Source organism: Marmota marmota, unplaced genomic scaffold (genome assembly GCF_001458135.2).
Source record: "Marmota marmota marmota unplaced genomic scaffold, marMar, whole genome shotgun sequence".
Classification (NCBI taxonomy): Eukaryota; Metazoa; Chordata; class Mammalia; order Rodentia; family Sciuridae; genus Marmota; species Marmota marmota.
In genome coordinates this window covers 35,786,752-35,802,055 of record NW_025999932.1, presented here as the reverse complement: position 1 = coordinate 35,802,055, position 15,304 = coordinate 35,786,752, and positions in this window count along the sequence as shown.

Sequence of the window (15,304 nt, the reverse complement as noted above, 5' to 3'; positions counted from 1 at the left end):
GGGTTCTGTTTTTTGTTTGTGGTGCTGGGGATCAAACCCGGATACTTATACACCAGGGGTTCTTTATCTATGAAGTCAACCAACTACAAAGGAAAATATTCAGAAGAAAAACAATTGTGTCTTCTTTTTCTTATCAATATGAGTATTCATATAGCATTTGCATTGTATTAGATATTCTAAATCACCAAGAAATGATTTAAAGTAGAGAGTAGAATATACATAGGTTATATGCAAATATACTGCCATTTCAGTATTGTGAGGGGCTATCAGGGATTGAACTCAGGGGCACTCAATCACTGAGCCACATCCCCAGCCCTTTTTTGTATTTTATTTAGACACAGGGTATCAATGAGTAGCTTAGCGCCTCATTATTGCTGAGGATGGTTTTGAACTTGTGATCCTCTGCCTCAGCCTCCTGAGCCACTGAGATTATAGGCATGGGCCACTAGAACCAGCATTGTGCACAGCTTACTCTGCTATTTTAGATAAGGATTTTGGTAACTTGGAGGTCCTAGACTCAATCCCACAAATACCAATGAATGACTGTGTGTACTTTTTAAGAAATGTCTAAAAATAGTTAAATTGTATTAACACTTGGCAGAAAGTTGGAAGTTAAGTTTAATCTAAAAATTTAAACACTAAAGTCAAAGTTACTCTAAGACAACAAAACAAAGAGTCTTATGATATACATAATACTCTTGGCGGAGGCTATGTATGAAAGTACTGTAATAATTTAGCTCTCCATAAAGCAATAAAGCAATTATGTAATTTGACACTTAAAAACTTGGTGAGGTAAAATATTCAGTGATTAAATGACATAATTCAAGATGGTCTAGCAAGTAAATTGCAAAGTCAGTACTTAAGGAAGATGTTCCAACTCTAAATCAGTCTTTCTGGAGCATCAGTTAAGTACAACAGGTAACAACCAATAATCTAGGATACACTTCTACATCAACTTAGTTTTATGTCTTATTCGCCCAATGATGAATGGGGTGACAACCAGATTTTTGTTCTTCTTAATATATTTATCTGAAGCCAAACTAACTATAGTAGTATTATTCCTTTGTGTGGTGATTTCCTGTTGTTCTCTGATTATTTACCCAATTTTTAAAATAAAATCAAAATATGTTCCCCAACACGTGCTTGAACAAAACACAATATACAGGAATAATTACTTTTAGAAATATATACTCTTTAAATTACATATGATAATTTACAGTTCTATAAACATGTAATATATACATAAACATATAATTTCAACTTTTACAGACTATATATTTCAACACAAGATAAAATAATGTTCTATAATGGCTTTAGATTTTGGAAAATTCAGATAAAGACCAAAGATAGAAAAAACTAAAAAATATGATCAATCCCTTTGCACCAATTTAATTAACCCACCTACCATGTCTAAGATCCTTTCATCTCTAAGATGAAATAGTCAAGAATCATTCTTTAATATAAAAATTAAAGTAGGAATCAAATATGGTAGCATGCACCTATAGTCCCAGTTACTCATGAAGCTAAGGAAAGAGGATCACATAAGCCCAGAAGGTCAAGATTAGCCAGTGCAACATAACAAAACCATGTCTCAAAAAAATACATAAAATTATGGGCTGGGGCTGTAGATCAGTAGTAGCATACTTGCCTGGCATGTGTGAGGCACTGGATTCCAGTCACACATATAAATAATAAATAAATAAATAAATGTCTATCAACAACTTAAAAAATACATAAAACTAGAGTATAATGGCTAAATGAATAAAATTTATACATAAAAGATTTTTTATTTCTCCAGGAAAAAAAATTATTCCTACCACTATTATATAAACATTTGAAATTAACGAGTTTATTTCAGCATGAATTTCTAAACCACCAGCACAAAGTAACCAGAACATATGACTCCAAGAAAGTTTCTTATATACAGTTTTGTATTATTTCTCCCCTACTTTGTATCGTATACTTATTCTTGGTGGTTGCATAATACAAACTGGTATCTGTCAATATACTTACCAATCAAATCAAAACATTGTTTTAGTTATCTGCCAGTATTATTAGATTTTTTCATGTTTTACAGTAAAGAAATAAAATTTTAACATTTCAAAAGTCTAAATAAGAATTACAATTTAATCATGTAATATGATGTCATTACCTATACAGTGCCAATTCTGTGCAGTTTAATAATTCCTCCATCCTTATATTTAAGAGGCACTAAAAAGAGGCTTCCCTGGATATGTAAGCATGCACGAGGCCCTGGGGTCAATCCCAGCACACCACCACAAAAAAAAAGAAAAAAAGAAACACACTATTTTACGTTTTTATTCTTAATAAAGATGTTTATAAAGTCATTCAATTTGGGGGAAATCCACTACAATTTCCCCTCAATATTCACCTTGGTCATTGTAATAGCCTTTATCACAACTGTAGGATAGCAAAAAAAAAAAAAAAAGCTCTGCTGCAATAAAGGCAGCCAGCAGAGGGACTAAAAGTTTACTTTTGCCATTAGCAAAATAAACTCCCAAGTTTTACTGTCAGAACATTGGTTCTTGGCATAAAGAAACCCAGACATATCACTAGAAAACATACTGCCAAGTAAAATGTTCTGACTCTAGAGCCATTAACAAATGGAAATCTTTTTATCATTTACAAAATAGGATTTTAACATTGGCCAAAATATTATAAAGTAAAAACTTTCACTTAAGATTTCTTATTATAGCTCTCAACAATTATCATGGTGATAAATACTTTAATCAAGGCATAAAATCTCAATACATTTAAATAATGTAACTGAGGTAAGTAGATACTATTCACAAAAGCTTATTTTATTTTTGTAAAAAGCATGCTTTTGAAAATGTTAAATCATATTATTTTGAAAAAAGTTTTGAAAATGTAAAAATAAGGCAATTTCCCCCCAAAATATAAGCTAACATAGATCTCTGGATCAGGTAACTTTTCATTTTACACAAAAGCCTGGAGATACAGAAGAGGAGGCACAAGATTTTTACTATACCCTCAAACAGGTCATAATTAATCTTCTAAAGCAAAAGAAAAGCAGCCCTGAGTATTCAGTACAAATTGTAGTAGCTACATTTTCTGTTAAACCAAAGAATCCAAGTGTTTCTGTGCCACCATGCTCCACCATGTATGCTAGTCCTTCGAAAATGCTGTAAAGCATTGTCAGTGCCGATATACACTAGAATTCTCCCATGATTTAAGGTTTCTATTGAAGAAAAAACATACATCAAGGATTAGCTCTTTGATTGTCCCAGGGTAGCATCTTCAGTTAACCCATACCCATCAGTATTATTCTCAGTGTTGCTACATACCAAGAAAGTGATGACCAACAGAATTTAACAAATGAGATGTTAAGCTGTATATCTTAGGCTATAGCTATCACTAAGTAGGATAAAATTTTAAATGTACAGAAATAGCTTGTGCTTTTTTCAAACTAAAACTTCCTTTTCAGGGGCTGAGGCTGGTAAAGCACTTGCCTCATATGCATGAGGCACTGAGTTTGATTCTCAGCATCACATAAAAATAAATAAAGATACTGTGTGTGGTTCATCTACAACTAAAAAATATACATAAAAAAAAAACTTCCTTTTCAAGTAAACAACAGCAACAAGCAAAATGTGTTTAAAAGATAAAAAGAGCTGCCTTAAGAGACATGTAGCATATCAGCAAAGGCTAATAACCATATACTGGACAGTACTGACTATATACAAAAGATCTCTGAATGATACATTAGAAACTGATTATTATATAATTATTTCACAAGATTGTTGCTTAAAATCTTGTACTTTTTAAACTGCTAGACAAAGTAATCTCTAGATTTCTTTTATTTACATCTTTATAGAATCTACACACAATAAATAGGAAAGAAATGAAGTCTGCATTATCTTTCCTCTATTACCATGGATAAAAGTAGTAACTAAATATGTTACTCTAAAATGAGAAACCATCTCATATTCATTTAAAAACATTTCCTGGCTTTTAGCTATAAGTCTGTCAAAATTCAAATGTTATAAAGCAAATATTAAATTATAGAACCATTAATATTAATCATAATATTCTACTTTTACTTCCAGCTTTCACATCCAAAAACTTATTAATCATATTACTGATAATAAGTACTACACTATACAAACTAAAGAAAAGAATCTTTTTTTAATACATACTTTGCAAATTAAGTCAACTAGAATAACATTTTTTAGATCAACAATGCTTAAGCCTCAGATACTGGCACACCACACAACCAGAACTTTTTCCCTATCTGCTTATTACCTACACACACACAATTTTTCTCAAAATCAGTTTCATTTTTGTTATCTTTAAATTACATCAATAAGATCTATGAAATCAGTTTTGATGTGCTAATTATATTTGCCTATCCAACAATTACTGTCATTAATAGTGTTAATATTTTAAGGGTGGGAAGGTTCAATTAATTATGGGGATGAATACACAATTGGTTAATTATACATCCAAACAAAATAAATTATTAAAGCCAATAAAGGCCTGACAAGCTTACATATGAATGAACATCCCAAAGTCAGAATTACCAGCTTCATGTTTGTTTTAGAATTCATAAAGATTATTACTTTTATTGTTCAGATCTCAACTGGTGTGGCACAAGTGAGTCTTTTGATGTCAAACTTAAAATATTCATCTTAAGAAATGACAATATCTTTTAACTATATACAAAAGATCTCTGAAGGATACATTAGAAACTGATTAACCACAGTTGCCTCTGAAGAATGAAAATGAGCAACTTTATAACTTTTTAAATGGTTCACCTTTTTTTAACCATATGCATTTATTAGTATTCCAAAATAAAAATTTTTAAAAACCTGCTATTGTATAGAAGTCTATTATCGTAGGATACATTAAGGTCTATAATTACAAAAAAAAAATGTTAAAAGAAATATATTTTCAGTTTCAAGTAATTCCATTACACAATTGTACACCAATATAATTCTTTTTTTTCAACCACATAATCCCTTATTTGAAAAATACAATAGTAAAAGCAGAATAAAAAAAAAGAGCAAGAGCTGGGAGGAATCCTACATGTTTATTTTAATAAAATAACTAACATAATCCTGGAATTTGGTTTAAATAGGTAAAATAATAATGTAAGAAAGAGTAAGAAATATTCACCACAAAAACTGACTTGGTGAAAAATTAACATTAAGGAAACTCATTAACAGGGCTAAGTATAACTGCAAGTGACAATTACAAATTCAACATATCTGAAATATTAATATTTAATAATCTGGCAGAATTTAAATTTTACACTTGAACTGCAGTCTAAAGTTTGAATAAGATAACTCCAACAAATTGGTTTTGGCAATACCTAAAATGTAGGAGGAAAACAGAGGGGAATATGGACATTAGAATAATTTTACTTAAGAAATACTGATATTTTGGATAAATAACCTAATACATCTGTTATATTAGAGGAATTAAATAATATCAACTTGGGAAAAATTTGTCCAATAAAACATGTAATAACAAACATATAAGATGACAAAAAATAATAAAAGCAAAGATGTAAACATTTTCAAAGACAAGTGAACAAAGATAAAGATAAATGCTAATAATTTGACCTCAACAAATCATCTAGATCTGCCTATTCTCAAGATTAATCATTTCCTTAGGTTGCTGATTATCACAGAAATCTGCAGATATTACCCTTCCAATTCTGGTTAAATCACAGCTTGAATATAGCATTAAGTTTAAACATTATAATAAGTTGATCTTGAATGTATGACAAAGAAGTAGAAAAAGACCCATTCTGGTGATTCACTCTGAACATCCACACTACAAATATGCTCTCAAAAGAATAAATTCACACATACACACAACAGGCTCTTCTTAAATTAAAAAAAAAAAAAAAGAAAGAATTCTATGAGTCTTCCCATATATAGCTTAGAGACTACAAGTGATAATGAAGAGGAACTGCCTAATAAAATGTTTTGGACCAGAACAGTTATCAATGTTTTCAACAGGAAGAAAGAAAAGCATTCCCAACCAGATGTGGTACCCCACACCTATAACCTAAAGATACCTGAGAAGCTGAGGCAGAATTACAAGGTCAGCTTCAGCAACTTAATGAGACCTTGTCTCAAAACAAAATTTTATAAGGACTGGAGATGTAGCTCAGCGATAAAGCACTTTGCCTAGCATGTTTGAAGCCCCAGGCCCAAAACATCAGCAACAGGAAGAAAAAAAACAAGACATGCATGCATTCATGATAAGAACCTGGGGAAGACTTTGACAGTATATTATTTCCCATATGCTATGGTAAAAGTCAATCTTTATTTAATTATATAAGGCAAAATGTAAGATTAGCTTTAGGGGCCCTGCTTTGGAAAAAAAATGAGGATTTTAATTTTTCTAGGAATATTTGGAAGGAAATATTTTAATTTCTCCAAATGCATTACATAAGTATTCCTGGTAAATTCCAACTCAAATATTTACTGAGCTTGTGCTAAATATATCCCCAAGTGTTTAAGAATTTAAATTTTTTCAAAATAGATGAACTTCAAGAAATTTTTACAAGCCTTCCTAACTTAACTGTACATACAAACCCTCCAATGAATGATTTTATCATAGAAATATATCTCATTAAGAAGCGGATGTCATAATACTGCACAAATTGCTACATGCTTCAGAACATTACTATTAACTCATTAAAATGCAAACTCTACAGACATAAGATAACCATTATTTACATCAGAATTTATATTAATATAATCTCACGTGAGATTGGACATTACCCATTCTGAATTATCAATAAAGACTTTGTACTACTGCTACTTCAGCTAGACCAAATTTTATGGATGCAAACTCATTTTCTTCTAATTTATTGGTTTGAGAAATTAGATTGCACAACTAAAATTCAAAAATGTTACATCCATCATTACCTGCCAAAGTACATAAATGATCAAGAACCATGACAACTCACATACTATAAGAGGCTACCAATTCCTGATAATCCAGAAGTCACTACCATGGATCCAGCATTTGTAACATCACTCAGTGTTACTGGCAGCCTAACATTTTTAGGACACTGCATACTCAACCATCCTCGATTTCTTTTTTAAAATAATAGTTTGTTTTTAACTTCTTCAAAATAATTCCATTTGGATGTTTCCAGTGTTGAAATTCGAAAATAACTACAATACTTTGTTGGTGTTTCCTAATTTCTAATAAGGTTCTCTAGCATTAAGACAAAGGAAGTTTTCTTTTAACATGCCAACATCAACCTTATCATTTACTATTTATAAATTCCATCAACTAATGATACCACAATTATTTTTCTCATATATTCAGAACTATCTTCATGTCCATAACAAAGTTTTATAGATCACATAATCTTTTCAAGATTATTTACTATGAAAAGTTAAAAGTAATTTTCATATATTATTGTCTCTCAATATACCAAATCAAATTTCATATCACATATGCCCTAGAAATAGCTTCATATAAAAAAAACCCTCTAGATTTATTCTATTGTCTTTTTCATATAAATGCATATAACAAACAATAAGGAATCAAACATTTTACACTTGATCATTGCTATGGGCAAGAACATCTTTCCCCTACCCCCATCCTAACTATTAACAACTGCATTCTAAAACACACAATTGTAAGGTCCTAGAAGTGAACTCTGCTCTTAATTTTCTCAAATGTTAAAAACTTTTCTTGCTTCGAAAATCAAAAACATGTTTAGTAAGTACTCACTGTTAGGAAATTGTTTTTGAAAAATAAGTTGAGATTTTAGGAAAAAGATTTGTAACAACAAGGGGAAAATATTTCAGAACAATCTAACATGGAGCCTCAACTCAAAACCAAAAGCAAAAAATAATAGCAAGAAATTTTACTGGAAATAATGGACAGTTAATTTTAGCTTCTTGGGATGGACACACATTGCATATAGAAGCTTATGGGAATATGTATTTGGTTTTTGTCACATTTCAGATTAGAAAGCTTTTATCCTTTTAAGTGTTTAGTATGATATTGGGGATGCTAATCATCATCAACTGAGTTCCTACCATGTGCCAGGTAGCTACTTTGTTGGAGGTTAACATATATTTCTAATTCTTACAAAAATTATCAAGAATTGGTATTATTGACAGCACTTCCTAAGTGAGAAACTTGAAACTCAAAGAGGCTGATTTTCAATACTATATAAGCTGGTGCACAGCCAATTCTAATAGAGAAGTTCCTTCCATATCATCACACTGCTTGCTCTAGGGGAAAAAAAAGCATATTAAAACAAAAACTCCTTGTATTTACAATTTCAATTTTTTAAATTCAAAGAAAATTTCACAAAAATAATTATAGGCTGTTATAATAATAAATTAGGTTATATATCACTTAATCACCACAATATTGCAAGATAGGTCCTTTAAGTTCATTTTCTTAACAGGGAAACAGACTAAGAGGTCCTATGACTTTCAAGATCTCATGGATGGAGTGGGAATTCATAAATCAAGCAGATTTTTCTGAATCTTAAAGGCACAATTCTTAGAGATTTCAAAACAAAAGAAAAACATAATAGTCAACTAATTACAAAACTGCCAGGGGAAAGTTATCACTGCAGACCTAATATTGTCTGGCATACTTTGGAAAAGTAGACTAATTAACTAACAGTAATAGTACCTGTTAACAGTAATAATACCCCTCTATTAACTATTAAATGTAAAATTAAAAATGCCATTAATTGATACATGTATTAGAGTTTAGGCCTTAACAAATGATATAAAATCTTGTCAGCCAAATCTTGTCATATTCTTACTTCTCTTCCAAAAGAGCAAGGAAGGAATCCAAATTAAGCTAATGTAACCAATAGTATTTTGACATTGTTACAAAAAAGGCTAAATGCAACACAATGACAAAATGAAATGCTCCCAGGAATTGAAAGAATTCATACTGCACTCTATTGACACAACCCCACAAAGTGATTCAGAGATCTATGTTTATGCCTTTAAGAAAAATTTATTAAACATATAAATTACTAGTTAATTCTGTATAACCATTCCAAATCAATTATGAACCTTTTAAATATTTCATAAATGTGAGAAAAATTAAACATTTTAAACATAATAGGTCTTATGTTCTTCACCTATGAGAAACGTGAAGTAAACATCTAACATCACTTTCATTCTAATGCCTTTTACAACAAATTATATAATTATATAAATTATATAATCTCTTTGAAGATATCCATGACAAACAGGCTAAAAAATTATTTTAGCTATTTCTGACCACAAAATCATAAAAACCAGGCATGTGGCACAACCCTGTAATCCCGGCCAACTCAGTAGGCTGAAGAAGCGCTATCTCAAATTCAAGACAGACTGGGGACACTTAACAGACACCCTATCTCAAAATTAAAAAATAAAAAAGACTGGGGATGTAGCCCAATGGTAAAGTGCCCTTGGGTTCAATCCCTAGTAGCTAATAATAATATCCACACATAGAAAGTCCATGTTGTGTCAGTAGATAGAAAAGTTCAATGGTAGCCACCCAGGGTGTGGTGGTACACGCCCATGATCCCTATGACTCAGGAGGCTAACATGGGAAAGAGAATGTTGAGTTTGAGGCCAGCCTTAGCAACTTAGTGGGATGCTTAGCAACTGAGTGAGACCTTGTCTCAAGATAATAAGTAAAAAGGACTGGGGCTATACCTCAGCAGTAAAGTGTTCCAGGTTCAATCCCCATCAACCCCACTCTGCAAAAAAAAAAAAAGTTCAATGCTTCAAAAGCATATATTGATATTTGCTAAGCTTCACACTTAGGATTTGGGGTTTTCAGTTATCTCTCTATAAAAAGTTTGGGGGGAAGAAAGAAAGAATAAAACACAATCCAAAGCAAAACCAAAAAAACAAATAAAAAAAATTTTGACATTTTGTTTATAGTCTGTAAAGTATATGTAAATTATACAGGTTAATAAAAGTAACAAGTTATTTATATAAGGAAATTACTTTTTTAAAAATGGAAAATAAACAGGCCAGTATTTGTGATCATTCATCAACTAAGAAAAAATAAAAAACTTAATTTATACTAGGCACAGTGGCACACGCCTGTAATCCCAGCAGCTTGGAAGGCTGAGGCAGGAGGATCGAGGATCCCGAGTTCAAAGCCAGCCTCAGTGAAAGCAAGGCTCTAAGCAACTTGGTGAGACCCTATCTCTAAATAAAATACAAAATAGGATTGGGGATGTGGCTTGGTGGCCTAGTGTCCCTGAGTTCAATCTCTGGTACCCAAGGAAAAAAGAAAAAGTTAATTTTAATTAGAATATGAATTTTAGTGAAGGTTATTATGGTCAAAAACAATTTTAAAGAAACAATGATCTAAAAAAAATTATATAATCTCATTTGAAGATAGCCATGACATAAAGAGGACTAAAAATTCTTTTAGGCCATGGCGCCACACTCCTGTAATCCCAGTGGCTCAGGAGACTGAGGCTTCAGGAAGTTCGAGAGTTCAAAGCCAGCCTCAGCAAAAGCAAGGTGCTAAGCAATTCAGTGAGATCCTATCTCTATATAGCAAAAAAAAAAATGAGACTGGGAGTGTGGCTCAGTGGTTGAATGCCCCTGAGTTCAATCCCTGGTACCAACCCACCCACCCCACTACCACCTCCACCCCGCCAAAAAATTCTTTTAGCTAATTCTAACCTCAAATGACCTTATATACATTAATTATACTCAACTAAGTGGAATTCTTCCATTCAAATTAAATTTACTTCTGGTCTTTTAATTTTCAGTTGTATATAACTTAAGGCATAAAATACTGACATTCTCTTACATGAAGGGAAAATAAAATTATCTTTAAAGAGAAGTAGAACCTTATTTTTGCCTTTCGTACCTAAGACTTGTTTTGGACAATCTCTATTAAGAATGCAATGAGGCCCTTAGGATACTGTTTTTCATTTTCTTCTAAAAGAGCCCAACCAATGTTTTAATTTCTTAGACTCCAAGTATCAAGATTATGAAGAAATGTTGTACCAAGTGTTTTGAAAGAAAATAAAACGTGGGTCTTGAAATATTTTTTAAATTATTACCATTAAAATTAATGGTCAACAGGAAATAAATCTTATCTATTTCATGCTGCTTTGAGCTCAGCCAAATCTTATTAAAATAGTCCCTTGATTTACCCAGATGTGCTCCTTTAAAAGTTCCTTGCAAATCAAACCTCTGTAAATCTCATCTTAAACACACTAGGGGGAGCTCCCTATTTGAAAGAATCTTTTGAAAGAATGTGCTTTTGAAACATTTCTGACTTACCTGCTCAACTATTAACATCCAGTTTTCCTTTAATAAATTTCTTTTAAATACCATCCCCGTATTTTACCCAAAGTTTTCATTTAACCTATTTCTTTAAAAACTCCATCTCATGTTTACCAACTGCCACTGAGACAACTTTGATCAAATTATTTTCATTCACACCTGCCTCCCCTAAGATGAAATACAAAGCCCAAGGAAAAATATATATTTAATATGCAACTAATAGATTTCAAAGCATATAACAGCAATTTAAGTCTCACTAGATTTTTATAATTGTAATTTCAAACTTAAAAATGAAGAGAGGTATACTAATTTACAATGCATTTTGTCTACTGAGCACTTCATTTTTTAAGTGCATTTAAATATATACCCTACTTAAACCTCTCATTAATTCTATAAGAAAAAGAGCATAATGGTTTCATTATTGCCAATTCAGGAATAAGAAGTGGAGGCTGACTTCCCAATGTTACATAGTATTTCAAAGTTAAGGTCAAAATTAGAATACCAATTCTCATATTCCTAGTCATTTCTACATAACAAAGATGGGGAGAAAATATTAGATTTACTGTAAAGTTCCCTCTGTGTGTATAGATATGGGTGGGGGTGAATAAGGGTATCTACAGTATCTACACACACACACACACACACACACACACTTTTTTTCTTTCTTTCTTTCTTTCTTTTTTTTTTTTTTAAAAAAGGTACTGGGAATTGAACCCATAAATTCACATATGTTAAGCAAGCACTATCACCAAGATACATCCCCAGTTCCTCCACACCAAGTTATTAAAAATACTTTAAGGAGACTTAAAAGTTCAAGGACAAAACCAACCAATGGGGAAAGAGGATTCATTTCAAAAAACATTGCTGGGGAAATTAAGAGATCCACATGCAAAAGAAAAGGTGAATCCTTTCCATGCATCATAAAATCATCTTGAAACAGATTAAAGACTTAAACATACAGTCTAACAGTTAAAACATAGGAGAAGGGCTGGAGTTGTGGCTCAGTGGTAGAGCAGTTGCCTAGCATGGTAGGCCCTGGGTTCGATTCTCATCACCACATATAAATAAATGAATGAAATAAAAGGTCCATCAACATCTAAAAAAATATTTTTTAAAAAAACATAGGAGAAAAGTTTCAATGATACTGCATTTTGCAATGATTTTGTGGTTACACCACCAAAAGCACAGGAAACAAAAGTGAAAGTAGACAAACTGGAATACATAAAAATGTAAAACTTTTGTGCAGTAAGGGACACAATCAACAGAGTGAAAATGAAATCCACAGAATGTGAGAAAATATGTTTAAATTATCTGACAAGGGGTTAACAGCCAAAGAACTCTTACAAATCAAAAAAATAAAATAAAATAAACCCCTTTGGAATAGGGAGAAAAAATGATACTTCTCCAAAGACAGTATACAAATGGCAGTTTGAAAAGATATTCAACATAATTTACAGAAATTCAAATAAAAACCATAACACCTCACACTCGATAGCATGGCTAATATTAAAAAAAAAAAAGTGAATGAATACAAATGTTTTCAAGGATGTAGAGGAAGTAACCCTTGTATACTGTTGATGGGAATGTAAAATGGATCAATTACCATGGAAAAGAATATGGTACGGTACTTCCTCAAAAAACTAAAAATGAAATTACCACATGATCCAATAATTCCACTTCACAGTATGCCTCCAAAAGAACTGAAAGCAGGATCTTGAAAAGATATTTGCACAACCATGTTCATTATACCATTATTCATAATAGCCAAGAGGTGGAAGCAATCCAAATGATCAACAAATGAATGCACAGCAAAGTGCGGTATACACATAAAATGGAATGTAATTCAGCCTTAAAAAGAAAATCCTGATACATGCTACAACATGGATGAATCTTAAGGACATTATGCTAAATGAAATAAGACAGTCACGATATCCATGGAAAAGTGGTTCCAGATCTAACCCACATACCTCTCCCCCCACTTCCAAGATAACAAAATCCAAGGATGCTCAAGTCCCTTACATAAAATGGCATATTTGTATATAACCTACATTCTACCTTATACTTTAAGTCATGTGTAGACTACTCAGAATATCTAACAATGTAAATGCTATGTAACTAGTTCATGTGATATTTGTTTTAGGTACAATGACAAAGAAAAGAAAATTCCGTTTTCTACCGAAGCAATTTTCATTAAATTATAGAGGCAAATATTTTTTGATCTGCAGTTGATTGAATTCACAGATATGGAACTCTTGGACAGGGAGGGCCAACTGTACTGCATGATTCCACTTATTGTGAGGTTATCTAAAGTAGTCAACCTCATAAAAAACATGAAGCAGAATAATAATCCACAAGGGCTGAGGAGAAGAAATGGGGAATTATTGTTTATGGGTATAGTTTTAATTTTGCAAGATGAAAAGTTTTGGATATCAGTTGCACAACAGTGTGAATACTATTAACACTACGGAAGTACACATTTATAAATGTTTCTTTTCACCACTATTAAATTTTTTTCCTCCATTAAAGATCTTTAAAGATTTACACAATAGGCCAGGCATGGTAATCCTGCAATCCTAGCTATTTCAGAGGTTTACGCTGGAGGATCTCAAGTTTATGACCAACCTGGGCAATTTAGTGAGAACCTGTCACAAAATAAACATCTTTAAAAGGGGTGAGAAAGTGTAGCTCAGTGGTAGAGCACTTGCCTAGCAAACATAAGGCTCTAGATCCCATCTCCTGCACTGCCTCAAAAAAGAAATAAAAAACATTCACTAATGTGTCTCCATTTCATATTCAGCAGCCATATGTTCAGGTACACTAATCTACTTTCATTTTAAAATACTCTATTCTTTCATTTTTAAATTTTCTATAGCTTAATAAATATCAAAATGTTGATAACCTAAGGGAAACCCTAATCCCAAATAGGAATCACTACTTTACCAATCAACATTAAAAGGAAAGTCTGGACTTTATATTACCTAAACGGGGAAAAAGCATTATACCTCTACCTATATTATCTTCTGATTCACAAAAAGACCTTTATGCTCAAGAATAAAATGGGTTAAAATTATTCTCCCTAAGTAAGAGTCATTCATTTTGACCTTATCCAAAAGCCACCAGCACTTAAAATCCCACCAAAATTAAGTATACACTGGGCATGTTGGCACATGTGATAATCCCAGCAATGCTGGAGGCTAGGACAGGAGGATCAAAAGATCAAAATCAGCCTCAGCAACTTAGCAAGACCTTGTCTCAAAATAAAAAAATAAAAAAAAGATCTGGGGATATAGCTTAGTGGTAAAACACACTTGGGTTTAATCACAAATACCCCTTCCTAGAAAATATATATATATATTAAATATGTTATCTCCTTTTAAGAAACCACTCAAGGATTATCTTCACCAAGGGCACACAGTAGGTCAGGTACCATTCCAAACAATCTAATCAGTACTAGTTTATTAGGGAGTAGAGGTGTAGAGTCAAGCCAATGGCAAAAATGATGATTTGTAAGCCAGTGTAAGATTCAGTAATCCTAACTGAAACGTAACTTTAAAAAGAAAAAAAAAAAGACAATGGTGAAAACATTGATTGAAAAACAGAACAATCTGGAACAGTATGAAAATAAACCCATCTACATATAAAATTTTAATAAGACCTCTAAAATTTTATACATTTCCTAATTTTAGATATTTGGGCTGATTCAGATTTTTAGTGGTTCTCAGAAGTTCGGCATTATTCAAAATTTTTGAACATATGTAGAAAAATATCCAATGTATCTACAATTATAAGAAATTTTAAAATGTGCTACTATAATGGGAAGGAGTAACTAGAAGCTACATTATTCCATGACTATATAAATATCAGTAAATGGTACTAATCATCAAAATCAAATATTTATAAGGACTTCTATAGGCAGAAAATTTTTAAATTTTTAGCGGGATATCCTTAGTGCTTGAGGAAAACATTCACCGATAATCACTCTTTTTCAGCCACTTTAAACTTACTGA